The sequence below is a fragment of the Hoplias malabaricus genome, chromosome 16 (assembly GCF_029633855.1).
Source record: "Hoplias malabaricus isolate fHopMal1 chromosome 16, fHopMal1.hap1, whole genome shotgun sequence".
NCBI classification, from domain to species: domain Eukaryota; kingdom Metazoa; phylum Chordata; class Actinopteri; order Characiformes; family Erythrinidae; genus Hoplias; species Hoplias malabaricus.
The window spans coordinates 18,798,300-18,825,454 of NC_089815.1; the positions used below are offsets into that span (position 1 = coordinate 18,798,300).

The window sequence follows — 27,155 nt, forward strand, 5'->3', positions numbered from 1 at the left end:
CTAGGTGGACTGAGGATTGAAAATGCTTTTGGAAGGACTGATTGAGGATAGGTGGATTAACGTTTGAGGATTGAGGGCTGTTTTTTGGATGGATTGATTGAGAATGGGTAGATGGACATTTGAGGATTGGTTGAGGATAGGATTTTTCAGAGGCCTGATTAAGGATGGGAGGATTGAGATTTGAGGATTGACTGAGGACAGTTTTTTTTCAGAGGACTGAGAGAAGAAGGGTGGATTGAGATTTGAGGATGGTTTTGGGGGACGGAGTGATGATGGGAGGGTTGAGATTGGAAGACGAGGAAGGTTTTAGTATGGTTTTGGGAGGATGGTTTAAGGATGGGTGAACTGAGGTTTGAGGATATGATTTTGAGAAAATGGATTGAGGATGGCAGATGTTGAAGGGCTGAATTTATTGGATTTGATTCTCAGAGAAAACCTGTGTCCTGTCAGATATAATGGGGAAGCATCCTGGGACCTGCCAGTAACATTTACTGCTCAGGGTGTTTGTGTGTGTGTGTGTGTATACACCTAGCTGAAACGCTGATGTGGTGTATTTTAAAAGCACTCCAAGCAAAACCTAATAATAATCAGGTAACAGATTAATTTTCTCCCTGACTGGGTGTTGATATGAAGGAGAGGGCTGGAGGTCTCTCTCTCTCTCTCTCTCTCTCTCTCTCTCTCTCTCTCTCTCTCTCTCTCTCTCTCTCTCTCTCTCTCTCTCTCTCTCTCTCTCTCTCTCTCTCTCTCTCTCTCTCTCTCTCTCTCTCTCTCTCTCTCTCTCTCTCTCTCTCTCTCTCTCTCTCTCTCTCTCTCTCTCTCTCTCTCTCTCTCTCTCTCTCTCTCTCTCTCTCTCTCTCTCTCTCTCTCTCTCTCTCTCTCTCTCTCTCTCATTGACCCATGGTCCCAGCACTTAGCCCACTCTCCTCCGCTGTGTAATTCCTCCTCATTGGAGCTGAATGAGGGCCGTTAAACTGTGATTAGCAGAGAGACGGGGACCAGAGCTGTGGGGAACTTTGTTAGCAGTGTTTATGCTAACATCAGCTACAAACACATAAACTCACACACAGCTTACATTAACACACAGTGCACATACAGTTTGTAGAAATTATTCCACCAGATTTTGATTCGGAAAATTCAATCATTAAACGCGCTCGTGTGTGAATTTCACTCCAAGATTGGTTTTAAATACCTGCACCAGTCAGCCACAAGATTAAAACCACTGTCAGTGTAAGGATCTGAGGGCCACACTGTGATGGTTATAATGTTTTGGTCAGACTCTAGAACTCAGGTCTGTGGGGAGTTCCCAGTGTGTGCAGTCGTCAGCACCGACCCAAAGTGGACCGAGATTAGACTGCGACAAGCGACAGGGTTCTGGTCTGAGGATATAAAAATGGCTGAGAACAGTCACAAGAGCCACACAGTCTTTCAAAATTATTAATAATAAAAATAATAACAGGGTTTGCAAATTAGCACTACGTGGGTGGGACTTAGTTGATGTGAAACAGTTCAATTTTTCACTACCCAAAGAATCAGGGAAAAGAAATTCGTCTCTAAGCTTTATGTGGTAAGTGCCCCATAGGAAAACACGTTTTTCTTTGCTGTAGCGCCTCCTTGAGTCCGAGCTTGAGCACCTGAGATGGGGCGGAGGCTGATGACCGAGTGTCAAATCGCTAGGTTTTACGGTTTGGGCTGTGCGATCCGTTTAAAAAGAATACGAAAAAACATTTTAAAAAATTCTTACAAAAACAATAGAGTTTCCAACAAATTGTGCTCAAACCCCTAATAATAATAAATAATAATGAAAGGATAAATGTAATAAACTTTTTCGTGTGTTTGGTGATGGGATGGCAGCTGTACAGCGGCGAATCCCCAGCCTCGTTTACAGGAGAGTTGTTCAGATCAAAGCTGGACGTTTTATTACAGGAGTGTTGAAGAAGTGAGAGAGTTAATTGGGAGACGAGGGGCAGCAGGTGCAGTTTTCTGAGAAAGATTCGAGACCATCGCTTCACTCAGATTGCTTTGGTACGTCATCCATCATCCATACACACACACACTTACACACACCTGAGCGCATTTGTTACTCGCCAGTGCAAAAAACCTGCAGAAATATGCAAAAAAGAGGTGAGGGTTACCCGGGCAACAGCGAGGTTATTCTGCAACCCTGATGGAAATCAATGTCATGTGCCAAGCTCCTGAGATGAGAAAAAGAGGGAGGGGGTGGAAGAGAGGGGAGAGTAGTGGGGGAAAGATTGGAGAAAGGTAGAGTGGAGGAGATAGAGAGAGAGAAAAAGAGAGAGAGAGTGAGGCATGGAATGAGACAGAAAGATTAGGGGAGAGAGGGAGAGAGTTGAGGAGGAAGAGGGAGTGAGGCAGAGAATGAAAGGGAATTTGTGGGGAGAGGGAGAGAGATGAGGTGAGGTGGGGAGGGGAGAGGTAGAAGGACAAAAGAAAAGAGAAGAAAGGAGGAGGGAAAGAAAGAAATCACGTTTCTCCTGGAAAGCAATTCTGCATTTCATTAGCGTCCCAGTGTCTCCACCGCCTCATAAATCTATTGCTTTTTATTTGTTTATTCACAGAATAGAGAAACGACACTAGGCCATAAGAGAGAGAGCGAGAAAAGGAGATTGGGAGAGGGCAGAAAGGAGATGAGGGAAAGAGAAAAAAGATGAAGGTGAAGAGGCAGAGGTGAAGAAACATAAGCGGAAGTGAGAGGAGGAATATTATGAATATATTCTAAAAGTTTTACATAATTTTCCTGTAATATTACAAGTTAATTTTTCAAATACTATAACCTTGACATCTAATATTTAAAAAATATACTTAATATATGTTCTATGTCATTTTTAAACACAGATAACACATTGTGTAATTTGTCCCTGTGAACTTCCCATAGAGGTGAACTGAGGCCCACTCTCTACTAGACACCACCTCCAGGGGGAGCCGGCCGTTCTGGTGAGTGAGACACCGGAACACAGTGCAGTTGAGGGACGTAAAGCACAGTGTAAACCACTCACCGCCCTGTCATTTATCTCTAACATATACTTTTCTATAAAATATCCACTTTTTCTGAGCCGTGCTGCGTCCACATCAGAATAAAATGTCGTGTTAGACAAGGCCACAGTGAGGACAGAGGACAGTTCATATGAGTAGAGATATACTTCCTGTTTGACTGTACTGTAGACAACAGTCTGCTTTGTGCACGTAACTGTTCACACACATGCCTGTGTGCCATGCTTGTATCTGGAGGCTGGCACTAGAGGGCAGACCAGAGATAGACATGGGTACATTCGAACTTGGCTCGAACACAGCCGTTCCTCAAAATTTCCACCGCTGTGATGCAGTTTTCACCTGCACTGCCCCCTACCGTTTATGCATATATTGCACCTTGTGTATTGTGTAGCGTTTATTTTCTGAGGATGTGAACATCCAATGCACCAAATATGGAAGGAAGCCATAATTCGTAAGCGAACGCGTAGTAAACAGCCAGTATATCTCTACCCTAACTAACGCAACAAACAGCACTGTGTAAAGTGTGTAATAAAGTGTAAACTCAACGCATTCAGATCTTTATTCCGTTGTTTAAACATGAATAAGTGAAATTGATACTGTGGGACTTTTCCCAGACGTTAGCCCATCACAGTGGACTGTTTAACTTCAACAACTGGCAGCTGACAGCATCCAAATTACTCACCGTTGTGCTTGTTTTAATTAATTAATTCATTCATTTGGTTCATTTTATTCCACAACCTACTGAGTGTTCAGTGTTGTAACTGTATGTAGGAGTAAACGGATGTAGCTGGTGTGTGTCCATACTGAAACAGATATGAATGAGAGAGAGAGAGAGAGAGAGAATGAAAAAGAGAGAGAGAGGTGTTTATGATTAATGGGGGTTTAATTCAATCAGCACTTCCCATCTCTGTACCTGCTTATTATTTTAAACAGGCCTCTGATACTCTCTCCATCTATCACTCTCTCTCCCTTTTTTTAATCTATCGTTCGCCATCCTGCTCTCCCCCTTTCTTTTTCACATCACTCTCTTTGACTCCCTCTGTCCCTCACCTTTTCTTCCTGCTCTCTCTATCTGGTCTTCATTTTCTTTCTCTCGCTCTCTCTGTCTTTATCTGTCACCCTCACACTTCTCCTACTCCTCATTCTTCTTACTCTCTCACTTCTGTCTGTCTGTCGCTCTCTCTTTCACTTCTGTCTGTCTGTCGCTCTCTCTCTTTCTCTCTCTCGCTCTCAGTAGCACAATAGCTGCTGTCTGAAAATGAAAGGAGAGAATTGCGGAGCTATAAAAATGCAGAATATGCTAATCTACTGCTGTCATATCTCAGCCCTGTGTGTGTGTGTGGGTGAGAGAGAGAGAGAACGCTATTAAATATAGCCATTGAGTACTCTGAGTAAAAAATAAAACATTAAATAATAAATGGTTTAGAGCAGGAGGCGTGTGATTGGTCCGTTTGATTGATGACAGCCACAGATTCTTCAATTCTGTCGACACTATTACTGTCCTTCCATACGTTATCAGAGAGAGAGGGAGAGAGGAAGGCTGTAGGAGACAGAGCTAAAGGAAGAGAGATAAAGAGAGAGATAAAATCGAGAGAAATAAGAAATAGGGAGATGAGGCAGAGAGTGAGAGAAGGTGAAAAAGGTAAGAGACAGGCAGAGAGAAAGGGAATATAAAAGAGGGATACTGAGAGAAAGACACAAGATAAAACAGATGTAGTGAAGGAGAGACAGAAAGAGTAGATGGAAGTAAACAAGATGCTGGAAGTGATAGAGGGAGATGAATTGAAGAGAGGAAGAAGAAAAGATGAAAAAACAAATATGCACTATATATTCTCTCTCTCTCTCTCGCTCCCCCTCCCCTCTCCTCCTCCCTCTCTCTCTCTCTCTCTCTCTCTCTCTCCACTCTCCCCTCTCCCTTTCTTTTTCTCCCCCTCTCTCCATCTCTCTCCCCCTCCCCGCTTCTCTCTCTCTCCCCCTTCTCTCTCTCTTGCTCTCTTTATCTCTCCCCCTTCTTTCTCTCTCTTCTCTTCTCCTTCTCTCTCTCTCTCCCCCTTCTCTCCGTCTCTCCCCCTTCTCTCTCTCTCTCTCTCTCTCTCTCTCTCTCTCCCCCTTCTTTCTCTCTCTTCTCTTCTCCTTCTCTCTCTCTCTCTCTTTTGCTCTCTCTCTCTCTCTCTCTCCCTCTCTCTCTCTCTCTCTCTCCTGTATAACAATGCTGCTGGTAGTCAGATATCTCCATGGCAACCACTTCATTGACTGCATCAATCTTGTGGCCTGTAAAGGGGTGTGTGTGTGTATGTGTGTGTGCCCTCTTTAAGGTTAGGAGTGTGTGCAGCATTCGTTAAAAAAAAAATCTAAATGTCACACACTCGGGCCAAAGTTATTTATGCAGTTGATTATTCCCTTTGTGTGAACATACAACTATAACCCCATAGGGGGCGCTAGCACAAATTAGAATCTTTACAGAGGTATTTTCCCTTGTGTTCAGTTTGAGTTTTGACTTTTGTGGCTTATACAGAGCCTCAGGAGCAGCTGAACATGACCGAGGACCCAGACCAATGCAGAGTGTGGGCCAGAGCGGTGTGGAGCCGTGGAACTGGGTTCTCTGGAGTGGTGGAGGATTTCTGGCCACACTGGTATATTTAACTGTGTGTGTGTGAGAGAGAGAGAGAGAGAATGTCTTTGGGCAGCTAAAAGATGGAGGAGGGGGAATGACAGAGAGGGCAGGAGGTTACGGAGGAGAGGAATGAGGCAGGAGGAGAAGAGAAATGGTTTTCTCTCCCTGGAGTGTGTGTGTGTGTGTGTGTCTGAGACTGGATGATGTAATAGCAAAGCAATATCAGCCAGACACAGAGAGAGAGGGAGGAATCAAAGCAAAGAGAGAGAGAGAGAGAGCTGGGCGATTTGACTGAACATATTTGTATCGCAATATATTTTTACAAATTAATCACTTATTAATATATACGTATATATGTGTGTGTGTGTGTGTGTGTGTGTGTGGATGTTGAAGGTGGAGGATGTAGAATGTATGAAGAATTTAAAGGCCCTGCAGTGCCTGAAAAAGAACACGTGTGTGTGTGTGTGTGTGTGTGTGTAAAGTTATTCGAGATGTGTGTCTCTGACTGTGTCTGGGCTCAGTGCTGAGGCTCTGGGTCTGATCACAGATCAGCCACAGAACCAAATAATCCTCTGATAATAACCTGAGGAAACAATCGCCCCCAACAAAGTTCAAATAAAATGAATGTCAGAAAAAAACAGTAATAAAAACAAAAATAAATGATAGAACATTAAAAAAAACTACACAAAACAACAACGAAAACCACAAAACTAAAAAAACTAATCATATTAAATTTACAAAATAATCCAAAAATATAACACATTTTGAATATTATTTACTTTGTTTTGGTTTTCACAAAATTTAAATGAATATATTTATTTCTTAATCTTACAAAATTATTAATGAAATAATCATCAGCTTTAGTTAAAAATGTTGTTAAATTAAAGTATTCGATCACCTTCACTAACAGCAAATGCTTTTCCCGCGAGCTGATTGGCTGTTATTTATTGAAGGCTTTGTAAAGAACTAAGAGCTTTCCTATTAATTTCTGAAACAATGACGATGATGTCGACCCTCTCCAGTGCTTGTTAAACTGGTCTCTAATGAGCTCATTCTGATTAAAACCCTCAGGTTAATTAGCATGGTGGAGATGAGGGTTATAGGCCCCGCCTCCTGTTATTATGCTCTATGACCAAAAGTATCTGGACGACTGCCCAGTGTTTCCTCTAAGATCAGGAGTGTGTTCCTCTCATCACTGCATGGATGTTGGGACATTGCTGTGAGGATCTGATGGCATTCAGCCTCAGAAACTTGAGCTTCAGAGTTTCCCATTTCATTTTCTTCACTGCTCGTGGTCTAGAGACATTACACAGCTGTGTATGTCTCTCTCTCTCTCTCGTTCTCTTTCTGTCTCACACACACACAAACACACACCCACACACACCCACACACACACACACACACACACACTGTGCATATGTAGTGTAATGTAAGCATATGTTATCCAGCTGGTAGAACATATGACCACTCAACACACTTCCATAACACATATAACACTCTCCCTCTCTCTCTCTCCATCTCTACCATTCTCTCTCTCTCTCTCTCTCTACTGCTCTCTCTCTCTCTCTCTCCATCTCTACCATTCTCTTTCTCTCTCTCTCTACTGTTCTCTCTCTCTCTCCATCTCTACCATTCTCTTTCTCTCTCTACTGTTCTCTCTCTCTCCATCTCTACCATTCTCTCTCTCTCTCTCTCCATCTCTACCATTCTCTTTCTCTCTCTCTCTCTCTCTCTCTCTCTCTCTCTCCATCTCTACCATTCTCTCTCTCTCTCTATCTCTCCATCTCTACCATTCTCTCTCTCTCTACTGTTCTCTCTCTCTCTCCATCTCTACCATTCTCTTTCTCTCTCTCTCTATCTCTCCATCTCTACCATTCTCTTTCTCTCTCTCTCTCTCTATCTCTCCATCTCTACCATTCTCTCTCTCTCTCTACTGTTTTCTCTCTCTCTCTCTCTACTGTTCTCTCTCTCTCCATCTCTACCATTCTCTCTCTCTCTCTCTCTCTCTCTCTCTCTCTCCATCTCTACCATTCTCTCTTTATCTCTCTCCATCTCTACCATTCTCTCTTTCCATCTCTACCATTCTCTTTCTCTCTCCCTCTCTATCTCTACCATTCTCTCTCTCTCTCTCTCTCTCTCTCTCTCTCTCTCTCTCTCCATCTCTACCATTCTCTCTTTATCTCTCTCCATCTCTACCATTCTCTCTTTCCATCTCTACCATTCTCTTTCTCTCTCCCTCTCTATCTCTACCATTCTCTCTCTCTCTCTCTCTCTCTCTCTCTCTCTCTCTCTCTCTCTCTCTCTTTCCTGTCAGCAGCTGCTTTTGTTCTGTTTCTGTGAATGCAGTCATTAATGAAGCTGAGTGATGATGAGTTATGCAATAGACGTGTGTGTGTGTGTGTTTTAATTAAAGCTATTACACATAAAACTAAGCAGGTGACAAGGAGTCAGTTTTTTCTGGTGAGGCTTAATTACAACAAAAGACCAAAAAAATTATCATTCAGTTAAACAGAGCATGTACACACACACACACACACACACACACACACGCGCGCAGATTAATGCCCAGCTGAGCACTAAGTAGTTACAAACACCAACAATGTTTCTACGTTGAAGGTGCAGTTAGTCATTTTTAAAAAGGAAATTAAAGGGAAACACACACTGCTTTCAACCCTGAATGAACCTGTGCAGTTTTTAAACCCTGTGTCCACTCTCTGTCCACTCTGTGAGACCCTCCTCCCTCGTTGGTCCACCTTGTAGATGTAGAGTCAGAGACAGTAGCTCATCTGTCGCTGCACAGTGTGTGTCGCTCGTCCTCTAGTCCTTCATCAGTGACACAGGACGCTGTCGGCTGGATGTTTTTGGTCGGTGGACTGTTCTCGGTCCAGACACTGAGGGGTTTAAAAACTCCAGCAGCACTGCTGTGTCTGATCCACTCTACACCAGCACAACACACACTAACACACCACCACCACGTCAGTGTCACTGCAGCGCTGAGAATGATCCACCACCACATCACACCTGCTCTGTGGGGGTCCTGAGCGCTGAAGAACGGGGAAAGTGGGGTAACAAAGTATGCACAGCAACACATGGAGTACAGTGTGTAACTGGCCAGCAGGGCACAAGAACGGAGAAGAAAGAGAGCCGAGTGAAAACGGCTAAAAACCAGAGCTTCTGCTCCTCGCTCCTCACTGCTGTGCGCTCGGGGTCGGGGTGAACAGCGAGCGGCTCATTATCATTTAAAGGAACAGGTGCTGAAAGCGGGCGTTCTGAACAGGGGCTGTTTACACAGGGGGAGAACACTGCTGTGGGGCTCGTGGGGTTTGGACCGAAGCAGGTCACAGACGTTTCATTAAGAAACAGAACTGTGTTCCACTGTGGAGATGAGGGAGGTGGGGGTGGTACATCGTCTTTAAAACGTGAATGTGGTTATAAAAGACAACTGCAGCGTTGTTCCCTGTCAGTAATAAACACTGAAGGACTTTTCAAAGGGACCTTGTAAGTGTTTAGGGGTGAGACATCCAGAGGGAAATCAACTTTATACTGACATTAATACACAAGGACAAATACTCACTCATCAGTCCTTCACACAGCGAGAGAGAGAGAGAGAATGAAGGGAAGAGGAGGGAGATATTAATTCAGAAAGCAGGGACAAGTGGGAGACAGTGATATTGATGTATTGAGATAAAGATGTTTCTGATTGAGATAAAGACGTCTCAGATTGAGATAAAGACGTCTCTGACTGAGATGAAGATGTCTCCTATTGAGATAAAGATGTCTCTGATTGAGATAAAGATGACTCTGATTGAGATGAAGACGTCTCCGATTGAGATAAAGATGTCTGATTGAGATAAAGACGACTCTGATTGAGATAAAGATGTTTCTGAGATAAAGATGTCTCTGAGATAAAGACGACTGATTGAGATAATGACTTCTCCGATTGAGATAAAGATGTCTCCGATTGAGATAAAGATGTCTCAGATTGATATAAAGACGTCTCTGATTGAGATAAAGATGTCTCCGATTGAGATATAGACGTCTCCGATTGAGATGAAGATGTCTCTGATTGAGATATAGATGTCTCAGATTGAGGTAAAGACGTCTCCGTTTGAGATAAAGATGTCTCTGATTGAGATAAAGACATCTCAGATTGAGATAAAGATGTCTCTGATTGAGATAGACGTCTACGATTGAGATAAAGATGTCTCTGATTGAGATAAAGACGTCTACGATTGAGATAAAGATGTCTCAGATTGAGATAAAGGCGTCTCCGATTGAGATAAAGATGTCTGATTGAGATGAAGACGTCTCTGACTGAGATAAAGATGTCTCTGATTGAGATGTCTCTGAGATACATTCGTCTCTGAGGTAATGAAGCTGTAATGACTGATTGCGTGAATAATGCATTAATATGTGAATGAATGAATGGGGGAATACACAAATTACTGAGTGAAACATAAAATTGTGAATGAATGAATGTGTGAGTGATTTCTCAGAGCAGCACTCCTCTCTCCTCAGTCCGTGTTGACCTTTCCTTAATGCGTTTCTCTCTGTGTTCTCCTTCACCTTCACACACACACACACACTTTGACAGGATGATTTATTTACTGTACTCCACACCACAACTCTCTCTCTCTCTCTCTCTCTCTCTCTCTCTCTCTCCTCCCATCTCGTTTTCCCTTTTGCTTTTACACCTTTGTCTTATTCATTTTATTTTCTTTCTCTCTTTCTTTTTATTCTTACTTGCCCTTTGTCTCTCACGGTTTCTCCCTCTCTCTCACTCTCTCTCTCTCTCTCTTTCTGTTATCCCCTGTTTTGTCCAGTTTTGGGGGAGGGGTTTATATTTATGCTAATGATGCAGGCTTTCGATCTCCCTCCTGTGAGACCAGGTTTCCTGCCTCTTCTGGGAAGGTTTTACATTAGATATTGGGACATAGTTGTGTGGATTTGATGGCATTTGGCCATGAGAACGTCAGTGTGGTTGGGCGCTGATGTTGGAGGATCAGTTCTTTATACCAGATCATCTCAGAGGAACTTGGCATAGCTCCATCACTCCAGGGAACACAGTTCCACTGCTCCAGGGTCCAATGCTGGTGGGGTTATACCCCTCTGGTGGACTGATGGCGTTGGGCCTGGTGCCTCCAGGCTCCTGTGAGGGGCGCTGCACAGTGTGTGTCGGCCGTCCTCTAGTCCTTCATCAGTGACACAGGACGCTGTCGGCTGGATGTTTTTGGTCGGTGGACTGTTCTCAGTCCAGACACTGAGGGGTTTAAAAACTCCAGCAGCACTGCTGTGTCTGATCCACTCTACACCAGCACAACACACACTAACACACCACCACCACGTCAGTGTCACTGCAGCGCTGAGAATGACACTTTGACCCATTTGTAAATAATGGCATGGGTCTGAAAAGATGTGGTAAGAAGCACTTATCAAGGGAAAGGAAAATCAAAGAAAGATGCTTCTGATATTTCACAAACACACTTTACCACACACACACACACACACACGGGAGGGGGTGGTGTGTCCAGAAAGTCATTTATAATAGAGCATCTTCTCATTCTGGATGTAGAGACAGTTCCATTATACGAGGCTCAGATCAGCCCAGCTGATCCCCCAAAGACACACACACACACACACACTCAGAGTAATAACCTCTAACATGCAGCAAACCAAGGGAAAAACAAAAGCCCTGTGAGGTTTTACTGGCCCTTTTTTTGAAAGACATTGTTTGAAGAATCTAAATAATAATTTCTATTTTTCAAAATAAAAGACCAAAACATCGCTCTGTTTCTTTAAATAAACACAAAGGGCTGCTGGGAATTTCTGAGTCCTGTTTCTCTCCAGAGTTTTCTCATATTCTCATTCACTACCTTATTTAACAGCGTGGCTAAGCCTGTTATAGTGGGGATGAATCTGTGTGTGTGTGTGTGTGTGTGTGTGTGTGATTAGGATGGGAGTATTTTTAAATTAATGGCTTTTTAATGTGGCGTGATGCCCGTGTGACTGCCCTCACAATTTCAGGGTGAATTAGTGCAGAGTTGAAAATGGGAAAGTTTTGCCCAGAAAATAGATTACTTTCCGTTTCGTATACATTTCAATTTTTTTTTTGCATTTTTAAAATTATATTTATTATATTTTTTAATATTTATATCGTATTGGAACGTCCCATAGGATTTTAAGAGTGTGCTCCAGAGGATTTAAGGGGAAAAGATTTTTACTCAAATTATTGCCTCAGAACAAGACCCTCACCGTCACTGAGTTTGGAGCTGTACCTTTTTTCTTTAAAAGACCCCAAAAATTAATGGAAGTCATAAATACACCGGAGGACACAGGAAAACTATAAGAATTATATATAGCTATAAATTATATTACTATATAGAGTTAAATAGAGCTTTTATAGCATTGTCTTTGATGCCGTGTGTGTGTGTGTGTTTGTGTGTGTGTGTGTGTGTGTGTGTAAATTCTTAGTTCTTTTGGTCTCTTGTCCTCAGAAAAAGAGAGAGAGCAGTGAACACAATGGAATCAGACAGACGCTTTCTGTCAGACGGCCAGACACAATTCATCCAGAAATATCACCCCCACCTTTACCCCTCCTCTCTCTCTCTCTCTCGCTCTCTCTCTATCCCTCCATCTCACAGCCCCCTCTCACCTCCATCACACACACACACACACACACACACACTCTCTTGCCTTATCTGCATATCTGCTGTAATTGACATTTTCCATTTGGCAGGTTCCATATCTCCTGCCCGCCATTGCCATGGCAACGGCTCCTGCTCCTCGCCACAGCAACGATCTCGAACCCGACCAAAGCCCACGGGGGCCGTTCCAGCCACTAAATAGTCCCCGATCCTCCACATCTAATAAGAGCCCGGACGTGAATAAGTAATTTATTACCGTAATCGGCCGGGTTTATAACGACGGATTTCCGCTCCTGAACTTACTGCCTACCTGATACACACACACACACACACACACACACACACACACTCACACGTGCTCGGTGTGTACAGCTGTAGTCATGTGGAGATGCTTGAACATCCATCAAAAATGTAATATGATGTTGAGAATGAAAATCAGCATCTACAGGATGCACAGTTTACTCTAAAATACTGAGGGAATAAGGTAAAGCATCAATGAGAGGTTTGTGCAAAGGGTGTGACACATAATTTTGTGATTTTTGCATTTGATTTTTTTTCCAGCTCAAAAAATATTTATAGATGATCTGTTTTTAACAAGAAAAACTAGACAAAAACAAACTAAAAATACTTTATCTTTATCAACGAAATAAAGCTAAACAAAATTGTCAGAAACTGATAAATGACGTGTTATTTTTAAATATAAGGAAATAAAAACAGGAAAGTGCTCTCACTGTTTGTTGTTGTGGGCGGCACGGTGACTGTCTGTGAGGAGTGTGGTGTGTTCTCCCTGTGTCTGCGTGGGTTTCCTCCGGGTGACTGTCTGTGAGGAGTGTGGTGTGTTCTCCCTGTGTCTGCGTGGGTTTCCTCCGGGTGACTGTCTGTGAGGAGTGTGGTGTGTTCTCCCTGTGTCTGCGTGGGTTTCCTCCGGGTGACTGTCTGTGAGGAGTGTGGTGTGTTCTCCCTGTGTCTGCGTGGGTTTCCTCCGGGTGACTGTCTGTGAGGAGTGTGGTGTGTTCTCCCTGTGTCTGCGTGGGTTTCCTCCGGGTGACTGTCTGTGAGGAGTGTGGTGTGTTCTCCCTGTGTCTGCGTGGGTTTCCTCCGGGTGACTGTCTGTGAGGAGGTGGTGTGTTCTCCCTGTGTCTGCATGGGTTTCCTCCGGGTGACTGTCTGTGAGGAGTGTGGTGTGTTCTCCCTGTGTCTGCGTGGGTTTCCTCCGGGTGACTGTCTGTGAGGAGGTGGTGTGTTCTCCCTGTGTCTGCATGGGTTTCCTCTGGGTGACTGTCTGTGAGGAGGTGGTGTGTTCTCTCTCAAACTCGTTTATTTACTTTCTCCTGAAGCGTCCTCTCCCCATTTCTGCTCCATACAGCGGGTCCCCCACTCAGAGATGACCATGTTTAAATTAATTAAATACAACCTCTGACACATCCAGGCCACTAGGGGTCAGAAGAGCGGGTGTTGTATAATGCAACAGAGATTCACTGGAGGGAATACGTAATTAAATAGATCAACATAAAACAGCGTGCAGGCAAATATGCACCCATTCATTCACACACAAATTACCCAGCATTCAACATCAGAGTGTGCTCATATTCACTGAAGTGAAAATATTTCTTCCACCTACACACACACACACACTATCCCCACCCCCTCTGCCTGCTTTAATTAGCTGTGGATTAAATTAAAGGCTATAGGTGTGTGTTAATTGGTGTGTCCTGAGAGTCCATAATTACAGCATTTGTGAATGGAGAGATCAGCAGAGTGTCCGTGTGTGTGTGTGTGTGTGTGTGTGTGTGTGTGTGTTTAGCCATTGTTTGAGTGATCTGGTTGGCCGATGGCGATGAAAGCGAACACAAACAGCCATAAAAACACGGTAATTAGGTTCAGTTACAGCCATCGATGTGTGTGAGTGAGTGATCCACTTCCTTTACAAATAACACACTTAATTATACTGCTTTTCCCTGTGATTTTAACACATTATGTCTTTTTAAATTATAAATAAGTGGACAGCACAGTGATGCAGCAGGTAGCTTCTTTGTCACAGCTCCAGGGTCCTGGAGGTTGTGGGTTCGAGTCCCGCTCTGGGTGACTGTCTGTGAGGAGTGTGGTGTGTTCTCTCTGTGTCTGCGTGGGTTTCCTCCGGGTGATTGTGAGGAGTGTGGTGTGTTCTCCCTGTGTCTGCATGGGTTTCCTCCGGGTGACTGTCTGTGAGGAGTGTGGTGTGTTCTTCCTGTGTCTGCGTGGGTTTCCTCCGGGTGACTGTCTGTGAGGAGTGTGGTGTGTTCTCAAAACAAAGTGTCTTGGTCCGGTATGCTAGGGATTTTTTTTTCTGACATCAATTAAAAATTCCAGCATTCTTTTAAAGCAACCCTAGGTAGTATTTTTAGGTAGTATTTTATACAATGAGAATAGAGTCCCTGTTGCTGCTGCTCTGGGCTCAGAAATGGCCAGCGTAAAAATCCTGTTCCATTAACTGCTTCTGAAAGTTTAGGTCGTTTCTTCCTCCTCTGCTAAAGTGAGGGTCATGGAGATACGAGGTTATGTTCGGAGAGCGAGGAGAGTGCGGTGATAAAGAATGTCGAGGGGAGAGTTGTGGATGTGAATGTGTTAAAGAGGGAATTCATCTTGTGTTGTAGCGGTTACTGTATCGAGGCTGATACATGGGGCTGTAATTAGAGTGGGCTTCCTCGCTGACGGCGTGTGTGTGTGTGTGTGAGAGTGTGTGTGTGTGTGTGTGTGAGTGTGAGAGAGAGAGAGAGAGAGATTGATGGTCCATTATTAACTACAGGCTGATTGTTGGGGAGATACAGTGTCCCGGACAGAGCCGGATTTCCCGCCTTTAATCACACACTTCTGCCTCATTTATAACCTGTCATTTACACCAACGATCACGACTCGGCCGCCGGGAAGCACATATTTCAGGAGATTTCCAAGAGATTTTGTGAGAATTTCTAAATATTTTGCGGGAATTTAATAATAAACGAAGACTTTAATAATAAAATATAATAATACAACAGAGAAGTGCAGAAGTACTGAGAGGAGAGGGAGTTAGGACAATCTTTAAGAGTTTTAGTAGATTTTTCAAGGCGTTTTCAGAAATTCATATTTTCTGAGATTTTCTGTGAAATTAAAGGTGATTTTTCTATTAATTCTGTAAAAATATATCTTGAGATATCCCGTCCTGCGATGAAAGGAGGGATGGGGCTGTCCCACCCACTCAGAGACAGCGAGGCCAGGACCCACAGCCTCGGACGGCTGAGATATCACCACAGTGTAAACAGCATTTTAAATTCTGATATTTTGATCACATTGTGTACGGTTGGTCCCCAGACTGATAGAAAAACTACACGAACACTGCAGCCAGAGGAAACCACAGACTTAACACTAGCAGCAATTTAAAAACGAAGCAATATTTTCACCTTGTTTTTCGTCACTGCTAGTTTTTTTAGATGGCTATAGGTCTCAACACACTCTGAGGAGAACACTAACCTCTGTTCATCAGACTCAACACATTCAGAGGAGAACACTAACCTCTGTTCATCAGACTCAACAAACTCAGAGGAGAACACTAACCCCTGTTCATCAGACTCAACACGCTCGGAGGAGAACACTAACCTCTGTTCATCAGACTCAACACGCTCGGAGGAGAACACTAACCTCTGTTCATCAGACTCAACACGCTCAGAGGAGAACACTAACCTCTGTTCATCAGACTCAACACGCTCAGAGGAGAACACTAACCTCTGTTCATCAGACTCAACACGCTCGGAGGAGAACACTAACCTCTGTTCATCAGACTCAACACGCTCAGAGGAGAACACTAACCTCTGTTCATCAGACTCAACACGCTCAGAGGAGAACACTAACCTCTGTTCATCAGACTCAACACGCTCAGAGGAGAACACTAACCTCTGTTCATCAGACTCAACACGCTCGGAGGAGAACACTAACCTCTGTTCATCAGACTCAACACGCTCAGAGGAGAACACTAACCTCTGTTCATCAGACTCAACACGCTTGGAGGAGAACGCTAACCTCTGTTCATCAGACTCAACATGCTCGGAGGAGAACGCTAACCTCTGTTCATCAGACTCAACATGCTCAGAGGAGAACACTAACCTCTGTTCATCAGACTCAACACGCTCAGAGGAGAACACTAACCTCTGTTCATCAGACTCAACACGCTCAGAGGAGAACACTAACCTCTGTTCATCAGACTCAACACGATCAGAGGAGAACACTTACCTCTGTTCATCAGACTCAACACGCTCAGAGGAGAACACTAACCTCTGTTCATCAGACTCAACACGCTCAGAGGAGAACACTAACCTCTGTTCATCAGACTCAACACGCTCGGACGAGAACGCTAACCTCTGTTCATCAGACTCAACACGCTCGGACGAGAACGCTAACCTCTGTTCATCAGACTCAACACGCTCGGACGAGAACGCTAACCTCTGTTCATCAGACCCAACACGCTCAGAGGAGAACACTAACCTCTGTTCATCAGACTCAACACGCTCGGACGAGAACGCTAACCTCTGTTCATCAGACTCAACACGCTCGGACGAGAACGCTAACCTCTGTTCATCAGACTCAACACGCCCGGAGGAGAACACTAACCCCTGTTCATCAGACTCAACACGCTCGGAGGAGAACACTAACCTCTGTTCATCAGACTCAACACGCTCGGACGAGAACGCTAACCTCTGTTCATCAGACTCAACACGCTCGGAGGAGAACGCTAACCTCTGTTGATCAGACTCAACACGCTCGGAGGAGAACACTAACCTCTGTTCATCAGACTCAACACGCTAGGAGGAGAACACTAACCTCTGTTCATCAGACTCAACACGCTCGGAGGAGAACATTAACCTCTGTTCATCAGACTCAACACGCTCAGAGGAGAACACTAACCTCTGTTCATCAGACTCAACACGCTCAGAGGAGAACACTAACCTCTGTTCATCAGACTCAACACGCTCAGAGGAGAACACTAACCTCTGTTCATCAGACTCAACACGCTCGGAGGAGAACACTAACCTCTGTTCATCAGACTCAACACGCTCGGAGGAGAACACTAACCTCTGTTCATCAGACTCAACACGCTCAGAGGAGAACACTAACCTCTGTTCATCAGACTCAACACGCTCAGAGGAGAACACTAACCTCTGTTCATCAGACTCAACACGCTCAGAGGAGAACACTAACCTCTGTTCATCAGACTCAACACGCTCAGAGGAGAACACTAACCTCTGTTCATCAGACTCAACACGCTCGGAGGAGAACACTGACCTCTGTTCATCAGACTCAACACGCTCAGAGGAGAACACTAACCTCTGTTCATCAGACTCAACACGCTCAGAGGAGAACACTAACCCCTGTTCATCAGACTCAACACGCTCAGAGGAGAACACTAACCTCTGTTCATCAGACTCAACACGCTCGGAGGAGAACACTAACCCCTGTTCATCAGACTCAACACGCTCGGAGGAGAACACTAACCTCTGTTCATCAGACTCAACATGCTCAGAGGAGAACACTAACCTCTGTTCATCAGACTCAACACGCTCAGAGGAGAACACTAACCTCTGCTAATAATTCTGTTTGTTCTGTGTGTGTGTGTGTGTGCTTTTTTTCATTAGTTACAGTGGGGATGGAGGGATGAGGAGGGAGAGAAAGAGAGAGAGAGATGAGGGAGGTGAAGGAGGGCAGTTAGAAATGGCAGGAGCAGAGGTGTGTGAAATTGGCACTGCCCCCCCTCCCGCCCCTACAGGCAGCAGCAATCTCACACTCTCTGTCTCTCTCGCTCTCTCTCTCTTTCTCTCTCCCTCCCTCTATCTCTCTCTGTTGTTCTTGTCCGCCCTGTCTTTCTTGATAAAAAGTGATGTATGTATGTGTGTGAGAGAGAGAGAGACAGCAGCATGAAACATTCATCACTCTCTATGAAGAGCATGTGTGAAAAATCGGGAACAGAAAAAAGCAGGGAGAAAGAAAGAGTGAGAAATTATAAACAGGACAGAGGACCAGTCAGTCCCTCACCCCCACCCCCCGCTGGAACTGGTGTGTGGAACAGTGGAACTGTGTTCTCTGGAGTGATGGGGTTCCTCTGGTGTGTGGAACAGTGGAACTGTGTTCTCTGGAGTGATGGGTTCCTCTGGTGTGTGGAACAGTGGAACTGTGTTCTCTGGAGTGATGGGGTTCCTCTGGTGTGTGGAACAGTGGAACTGTGTTCTCTGGAGTGATGGGTTCCTCTGGTGTGTGGAACAGTGGAACTGTGTTCTCTGGAGTGATGGGGTTCCTCTGGTGTGTGGAACAGTGGAACTGTGTTCTCTGGAGTGATGGGGTTCCTCTGGTGTGTGGAACAGTGGAACTGTGTTCTCTGGAGTGATGGGGTTCCTCTGGTGTGTGGAACAGTGGAACTGTGTTCTCTGGAGTGATGGAGTTCCTCTGGTGTGTGGGGGCGCTCACCAGGGGGCGCTGTAGTCGGATTGTGACCTCACTGGGCAGTGGGTTTTAATCTTGTGGCTGGTCAGTTTACTGAGGTGTTAAACCATGTCTGTGTAGATTTGTATCTGTGTGATGATGTATTTCCCCTCAGTGTGTGTGTGTGTAAACTCATTATCCACCGCTGTGTTGTGGAAAGCGAAGGGTTAACCAGAGTTGTGGCACTTACTCTTAATTGAGTGCCTTCACATATTTAAACGAATAATTAAGTGTTAACTGTCTGTGTTTCTCTTTCATCTAGAAGGAGGGAGAGAGAGAGGGAGGGAGGTAGAGAGAGGGTGGTAGACATGAGAGAGAGAAGTGGGAGAGAAAATGGGGGAAAAAGTGATGAGATACAGAGGGGGAGGAAAAAAAACATAGTGAGAGATATTTGGAGAGAGGTAGACAGAAAGAGTGGATGAAGGGATGGCAGAAAAGTAGAAGAAAGTGAGATTTGGGGGGAAAGAGGGGGTGGGGTGATGGCAGAGAGAGAGGAATAAGAACATCTCTCCTTTTCCTGACTTTCTCCTTTTCCTCCTTCTCTTCTCACTATCTCTTCCCCTCTGTCTCCTTTCTTTCTCTTTCTCTCTCTCTCCTCACTCTCTTCCCCTCTGTCTCTTTCTTTCTCTCTCCTCACTCTGTTTCTCTTTTCTCATGCTCTTTCTCTCTCTTCACTATCCCTATGTCTCTCCTCTCTCTCTCATTTTCTCTCTCCCTTCTCATACTCTTTCTTGTTTTCATCTTTTTGGCTCCTCACTGTCTCTCTTCCTCTGTCTCTCTCTCTCTCTCTCTTTCTCTTGCTCTGATGAGAGCAAGACCTCTCCTCTGTCTCATTCTTTCTCTTCTGTCCATTTCTTTCTTATCCCTTTTTTATTTCCTTTTCTCCCTTTATTGCTCACCCTCTCTCGTCTTCCTTTCTCTGTCTCGCTCTTTCTCTCTCTCCTTTGCTCTAATCCACAGTCCTCCCAGGGGAAATTATAGAAGCACACACACACACACACACACACACACAGCATCCCTACCAGCCCCCAGTATCTTCACCCTCTTCTTCTCTTCACTCTCACTCACTCATTCCATCATTCTCTTTCTCTCAGTCATTCTCTTTGATCTTTCTTTAACATGTTAATGAGCTCTGTTCTGATTGGCTGCCTTGTATTTAGAAAGTAACCCAGGCTGAAACACTGTATATAACCTCGGTATGAGGGGGTGGAGCTAAAGGGCTGTGAATAATAAGTAAATATGCTGCTTTTTTTCAGCTTTCAGAGTTAATTTACCGGGAATTTTGAACATTTATTTAACCCTTTAATCTTTTTGCTCAGTATCAGAACCATTTAATCTTACACCTTTAAAATTATTATACGATAAATTATAGTAGTTTATTATTTGTCTATAGCTGTATGTAATAACATTCTTATTGAACCCTTCATTGTACAATTATATTTAAAATAATAATTTTTAAAATTCATAAGATATTCACAATTTAAATTGTTATAAACACATTGGCTGCAGCATTTTACACAAAGAGTTAAACATTGTGACTCTTTTGTAAATATCTGTCCTGTGGGCGGAGCTTGAGGTAAAACTCTGATTTGTTGATTGGCTGTTCAGTTCTTATCCCAACTTCTCTTCCCAACTTCTGCACTAAACGTCCAGGGGAATAGAGAATTCTGATTGGATGATTACGTTGAGTAGGCAATGGGAGTGGCTGGAGCAGCTGCACATGAGTTTAAGGTCACCATGCCCAATGCCAAGAGTCTGTCAGAGGGGTGTAAAGCCCGCAGCACTGGGCTGTGTAGCTGTGGCAGTGTCCAGTAGTGCTTTTTACAGTTTTGCACCCTTGGGTGTTTAGAAAGGCTCTATAAACGTGTAACTTTATTTATTTATTTATTTATTTAACTTTTTAAGAACCCAAAGCATGTACAAAACTCCTTTCATACATGCACAGTATCAAAGAACAATCAGGAAGAGTTCTATGTGTGTCAGCCCCCAGAACACAGTCCGGGTAATATCAGAGTTAGTAGAACTGGGAATGTTCCGGAGTATCACTGTGAGTTCATGCTTGCTTCCTGCACATGCTCTACAGGCTATGCTCCCTGCCTGGACCACTCAGAATATTTTAATCTGTGAGAACACTTCTAATGCAGAAATGTTCCAGCTGTACACTACATGTGTGAAAAAGAAATTCCAGAAAATGTCCAGACCTGTTTCTCCAAACGTTTTCCGGATTTCATATGTGTAAAACAGCTGAAGATAGTAAAGCTAGAACATAGAATATCCGAAGACAAGACCACAGCAATATAGGGCGTAAAATAGCCTAAATAAAACCGTGAGAGTATGTAGCATCCAGGACATTTCGAGGTGCAGGTTTAAAGTCTATGTAGCCAAGGCCACCATTAATTCATTTTTGGACACCCGCCGGGGCCCCCAACGCCAATTTGCCTGCAAATTTTTGCCGAGCCATTTCTAAATTTAACAGCACACCTCAAACTAGTAGTTCTCAAATAACCTGATGGGGGCGCTGTACTCAATTCCTGTATCAGTGAATCAGTGAGTGATCGAGAAACACTACTAGATCCACAGCAACTTCACATAGAAAAAATTACGGTAACATTTTCTGTGCCACACCTGTGTGAGTAATGGTCTCAGTCTGGCCACCCCTATGAAAACTGTCTGGCTCCACCACTGTTTGCATGATGTGCTTTATCATGTTATATTTGGAGTATATGCCTTAGCAGTGTAAATTGTTAGATTATATTCCGTGATATGTACGCGTTATGGTCTTAATAGAATAAATAGTCTCCCAGTTACAAGGGGATGAAAGTAAGAAAACCTCTACGGCGCACAAATTCACACCAAACCACTCCGAGTGAATGTTTACAGCAACAATCCTCTCTCCCGCACGTTAGAAAACTGGGTGGACTTTCCCTTTAAAGGCAGCGCCATTTAAGGCAGACGGGCGACAGGTGGGCGGGGCCTCTGAAATGGCTCCTCCCCCAGCGCCTCGCTCCCTGCGCTGAGAACCGAACAAAATGGCCGAGCGTTCGCGGCGCTGCTGTGGAGCTGCTGCGGCTGGGATCTGAGAGGGAGTTTTGTGGCGTTTATTACTATTTCGAGGACGCTGTGCGCGCTCGACGCCGCGGCTCCTTTTTTCTCCTTTTCGCTTGTTACGGAAAACATCGTCTGTGGATTATAACTCGACGGAATCACACGCAATCCGACGCATTTTTTGCACTTTAGTCGTCTGTGCGCAGGCTTGCCAACGACACGTTAAAGCGCCAGTCCGTGCCCTGCTGGGGTTTGTTTTGTTTTTGGGCGTTTTAAATAATTTTGTTTACTGATTTTTCTGACGTCATAAGCGATCAACAACTCATACAAGACAGTGTTAGTTGAACTCATTTGCTTTGGAAGCTAAAAAAAAGTGCATGTCTAAAAGTAAACAGCAGAATTGTGTTTGCATTGTTGTTGTTTTTTAAAAGAATTGAAATTAAATGAAAGGTTTTTATTGGATCTTTTTATTTACGATAATCTGTTTCCATTCTGGCCTTGAAGCAGAAGCTGCTCAGTGTCACAGACCATAATATAATGGTCCATTATTATTGTTATAATTGTTATTATCATGGCCCCAGTGCACCACTCAGACCTGCCAGATTAGATTAGACCAGATTACCCTCGATTCTAATCCTCCTCAGTTTTACGGGTACCTTTTTATTTTTTATTTTTTTATTATTATTTTATGCTGGAAAAAAAAACACTGCCTTTCTACTCCTCGAGCCTCTCAGCCATGCATTCTCCAAGGTAAGCGTCACTAAAGAGCATTAAACCAGTTTTAAATCCCCCTTAAAACCTCTTTCCGGTCTCTCCTCTGTTTCTCCTCTGTTTTTCAACCTCAGAATGCATTTTATTTATGATTTATTACATTTATTTCACACATTTTATGTGTTGCATTGGGTAACTGCGTGCTTTCCAACTGAAACTGAACATGAAACTTCAGGCTGCTGTATCTAAAGTCTAATTATGTCATAACATTTGCTCATGTTTTATGTCATGTTTTTGTAAGTGTTTTTGACACTAAACGTCCTCACTCCAGTCTCTGGTTGAAGCCTGCAGTAAATCAGTGGTAGGAGCTTTGCTGCTGTTGTTGTTGTGATTCGTCTTATTGTAGTGAATATTTTGTTTCAGACTAAAAATAGGACACCATTAATTGCTGAATCATTTCAGATTTAAGGCAGATTTTTGTGCACTGGTCGATGTTTTAAAGTTCTGTACGTCCAGGACTGTCGCTGAGTGTATGTTATTTATTATTTTAAATATGGCCGAGATTTCAGTTTTGTTTGAAATACTTTTAGAGCAAAAACTATTTATAAACTCTTAGTGCAGGATTAATGCTTGGTTTTTGTGCTAAATTATATTTCTACCGTCTTATACTCAACAGAGGATCCTGACTTATTTCTGTCTGAACAAAATATAAAAATAATTCAGCCACATTGCATTGTTTCCATGTAATTACTCAGTAATAAGCCTCAGGACATAATTAAAGTCCCATGGTTTAATTTAGATTAAGAATATAAATCCAGGGCGGTATTTCTTTTATTAGTATTTTATTTAATAAACCTTCTTGTGTAATTTATTTATTTATTTCCAAATACAAGATTGTTGTAGTCTCTTAAACACATTGCATTAGTCCATGAGACACTTTGAGATACTCAGGTATTGTGAATCGTTTTTATCTGAATAACGAACCTCAGCTTACAGTAAAAGCCTTAGTTAATGCAGGCTATTGTTGTGGCCAAGTCAGAGACAGCAGTTTATTATAATAATAATAATGATACGTATTGTTAGTGTTATTACTGTAGTAGGTGGATGTTGCAGCTGTCTTTTCAGGTTGTGAAATGATCGTTTACAGATTTAAGGGTTATTTTTGTGCACGGTTGATATTTTTTTTTAAAGGTTATAAATCCATAACGACAGAAAGTGATTATTATCCAGACTTGGTTTACGACGTCCAAAATTGTAAGATTCAAGCTGCATTTATTTCACTAAATAATAAACCTCAGCGTATAATAAAAGTCCCAGTGTTTTAATAGGGTATGGTTATAAGTCCTAGACAACCTTTAATTGTCGTTATTAAAGATTGTGTTATTATTTTTTGATGGTATTTGATGTCTCCGGTTGTGTTTATAATGTCATATTATAATATTTATTATTTGATAAATGTTGGGAATATTCTCATTATATCGTTCTAGTCCAGTCGGACCGCAGTAGACCGGGTTTTCTCCTGTAATTTTTTACCTATCCATAAACAAATATAATACAATAGAGTGTAAATGTACTGTAGTCTTTATTGGGGCCAATTAAAATCATCACGCATTTCATTATGAGAGTGATTCATTCAACATTATACAGCATCATAACCTCAACAGCACACATGAGGATGAGGCAGGTCCATGATTTAGACACCAATCCACTCCTTATCGTCCCAAACAGAACAACACAGCAAAGCGCTATTGATTTACTTCAGTTTTTTAAGCAAATAATACAAGTCTAAAAGTAAAAGCTGTTCTCGCCAAATAATGGCTTTATTATGGGTCTCTGAGCCTGTTCTGAGTCCTTTCTTCTGCTGTTTGGAGTATTTTCACCTTAAATTTTAAAGGTTAAGTGCCAATTTATGAGTGGGGCATCTCTCTTTTAGCTCAATTCAGTTCATTTCAGAAAAAACTCAGACGTTCTCCTGAAAGAACTGCTGTGCACAGCGTCTCAAATCTGCCTCGGGTTCATTTCCTCACGGTTACTGTCAGGTGTTTGGCTTTTTGAGCAGCTGTTTATTATTTATTTAAGATCCTGTGTGTATTATTAGTCGAGGCATATAATATAGTTTCACCAAATGTCGCTCAGTGGCTCAAAGGACGCTCAGTGATTTTAGAACAGACAGAAGTCAGTAGCAAAGCTATCATTTAGACTAAACTATTAAAACAACTGAATGTAATGAGCATATTGCAACATTTTGTGCTGAATGTGTGAGGCCAGGTCTAATCCTGCTCCTTCTGCAGTGAAGTCTGGGGGCGGTAGTGCTCTGAGGTACGTGTGCAGTGGTATTACATTAAAACGAGGGCAGATATCAGTTGTGAACACACAGCTCCAAGTTTAATCTCCACAGGAAGCACTGACAACAGTGCAGTCCCAGTGCCAAGTGCTGGCTAGACAGGTATTAAACCAAGAGTGTCGGGCTGTGGTACAGTGGAATTTTGTTCTCTGGAGTGAGGGTGTTCTCGGTTGAGTTGGAGTGATGTCTCTGATGCAGAACTTGTGGCTGAATGCCATCAGATCCTCACAGCGATGTTCCAGCATCCACCTAAATATTCCTTGTTCTGATTGAATCACTCACTCTGCGTCTCTTTATTTCTGTCTCCCTGTCTTTCTCTCCTCTGTCCAACACAACTCTCACTTGCTGCCATTTCTCTCTCTCTCTCTCTCTCTCTCTCTCTCTCTACACCACCTCCTCTATCCCCCCCTCCCTCCCTCCTTCTATCTCCCTCTCTGGTTTGTTGGTATCTCCGTCCTGCTCTAAATCACGGCATGTAATTTTCTTCTCTTCGATCTATTTTCCCTCTCCTCCGCGTCACACTCCATTGAGGTTGATGAAATGAGATTAAATGGACGAGGACGTGGTGGAGAATACCTAACACACACACACAAAGACACACGCGTGCACACACAAAAGCCTCAGTATTTTATACACTGCTCGTCAAAAGTTTGTGGAAACGTCTTATTCAGAGTTTACGCTGAAACAGACCCAGAGGAACTCGGAGACCCCAAAGGTAGGAACCTCTGGAGGAACAGGGTGGTCTTGCCCCAAATCGTGAGACCACCATCGACCCTCCGGAGGTGAGGTAGGAACGGAGGTTGATAAAGCAGGATTTATTCAGGTTCAGCAGGGTGTGAGACATTCACTTGCTTAAGGGCAAGGCCTCCCTGTTCCTCCTGGGGTCACTGAGCCATGGTCAGGAGACTGGAGACCTCAGGCACTGAGTAATGTGATCAAACACACACACACATTTACACATACATACACACAACACACACATTTACACATACACACACACACATATACAAACACAACACACACACACACACACATGAATGAGACATAGTGTGTCTTTCCTCTCGGCCTCTGCACAAGTTTCCGTTATTAGCTCATCGTTAACTGTTTAGTTCCACACTAAATCAGACTCACTGATGTAAGAGACTGCAATCAAGCTGTGTGTGTGTGTGTGTGTGTGTGTGTGAGAGAGAGCGAGAGGCAATATGGTGGTTTAGGTGGGCATTTCTGTGTGTGTGTATGTGCTTGTATTCTTTTATGTGTATGCACTGCTCTACACAACCTGTGTGTGTGTGTGTGCACGCATCTTAACCTTAGCCCCCTACCCCACCCCAAATGTTCCTCCATGTCCATTGCCCAGCGCTGTCCAACCCACAACGTTAGTTCAGTCAGCGCTAGTGTTAGTGTTAGCGCATTAGCTCTGAAGACACTGCCCTTCGCTGCTAATTCAACACAAAACAAATAGTTCCTTTGATGTTTTTGAACAGTTAAAACATGTTTCTAAATTCTCTGGTGAATTCTACACTGATTTGTGGTAATATCTCAACGTTTGCAGGGAATGCTTGGTAAATTGTGGTTATCTGTGTTGCTAATACTACGCTGCAGGAAATGGTAACATTTCTGCAGCCTTTCAAACACTGTTACCCTCACAGTAACAGTGGACCTCTGCCAACACACACACACACACACATGCCTTTCACTGCTAGCTAGAGTTGTGCTCAGATTACTCTAAGCACACCTCCTGCTCTCCTTGTTTGGTGTCTGAAAATTTTAGCATTGGAGCTACAAAGCTTAGCACATAGCTAATATAATTTTCATATATATATATATAGGAAGGAACAAACTCTACTGATCTGTCTGAACTGATGACGGAGCTGTGTTCAGTCCCAAACAACAACAACAACACGCCAATACACCATGAGTAAACACCGCTTAACGTTACCACCGCTGTTGTGGTTTCCAAAGCCCATTGTTCCCCTTAGAGACGACACCGGGTACATTTCAGGGGGGAGTTGTGGGAGGGGGAAACCAATCGGAGTGTAGAGTCCAGTCGAGTCGGTGCAATGCAGTGGAAAAGCGGCATAAATCATTACACACTGGCTACAGATATAACATAGCCTTCTGCTGTCTACCAACATTAGCATAAAGCTAAAACACTAGTACCAGACCCTGACCCTCACTGATGATTATGAGGTTGAACACCATCAGATCCTCACAGCTATGTTCCAGTGTGTACTGCAGCACCACCCCGTCCACACACTTTTGGCAGAATCTGTGTTTGGATTTGGTTTGTAGGCTGAAAGGGTGC

The 27,155-nt window shown here is 43.5% G+C and overlaps 1 protein-coding gene across 2 annotated transcripts in view; it reads left to right on the plus strand.

Annotated features, from left to right (window-relative positions):
• tnrc6c2 (trinucleotide repeat containing adaptor 6C2) overlaps positions 1–27,155 on the plus strand; it is a 61,362-nt gene that overhangs the window by 2,415 nt on the left and 31,792 nt on the right. For both annotated transcript variants that reach the window (XM_066647888.1, XM_066647889.1), the window contains exons 2-4: positions 1,924–2,022; positions 2,577–2,705; positions 2,894–2,952. The gene's annotated coding sequence lies outside the window, so the exon portion shown is untranslated. The remainder of the gene's footprint in view (positions 1–1,923; positions 2,023–2,576; positions 2,706–2,893; positions 2,953–27,155) is intronic.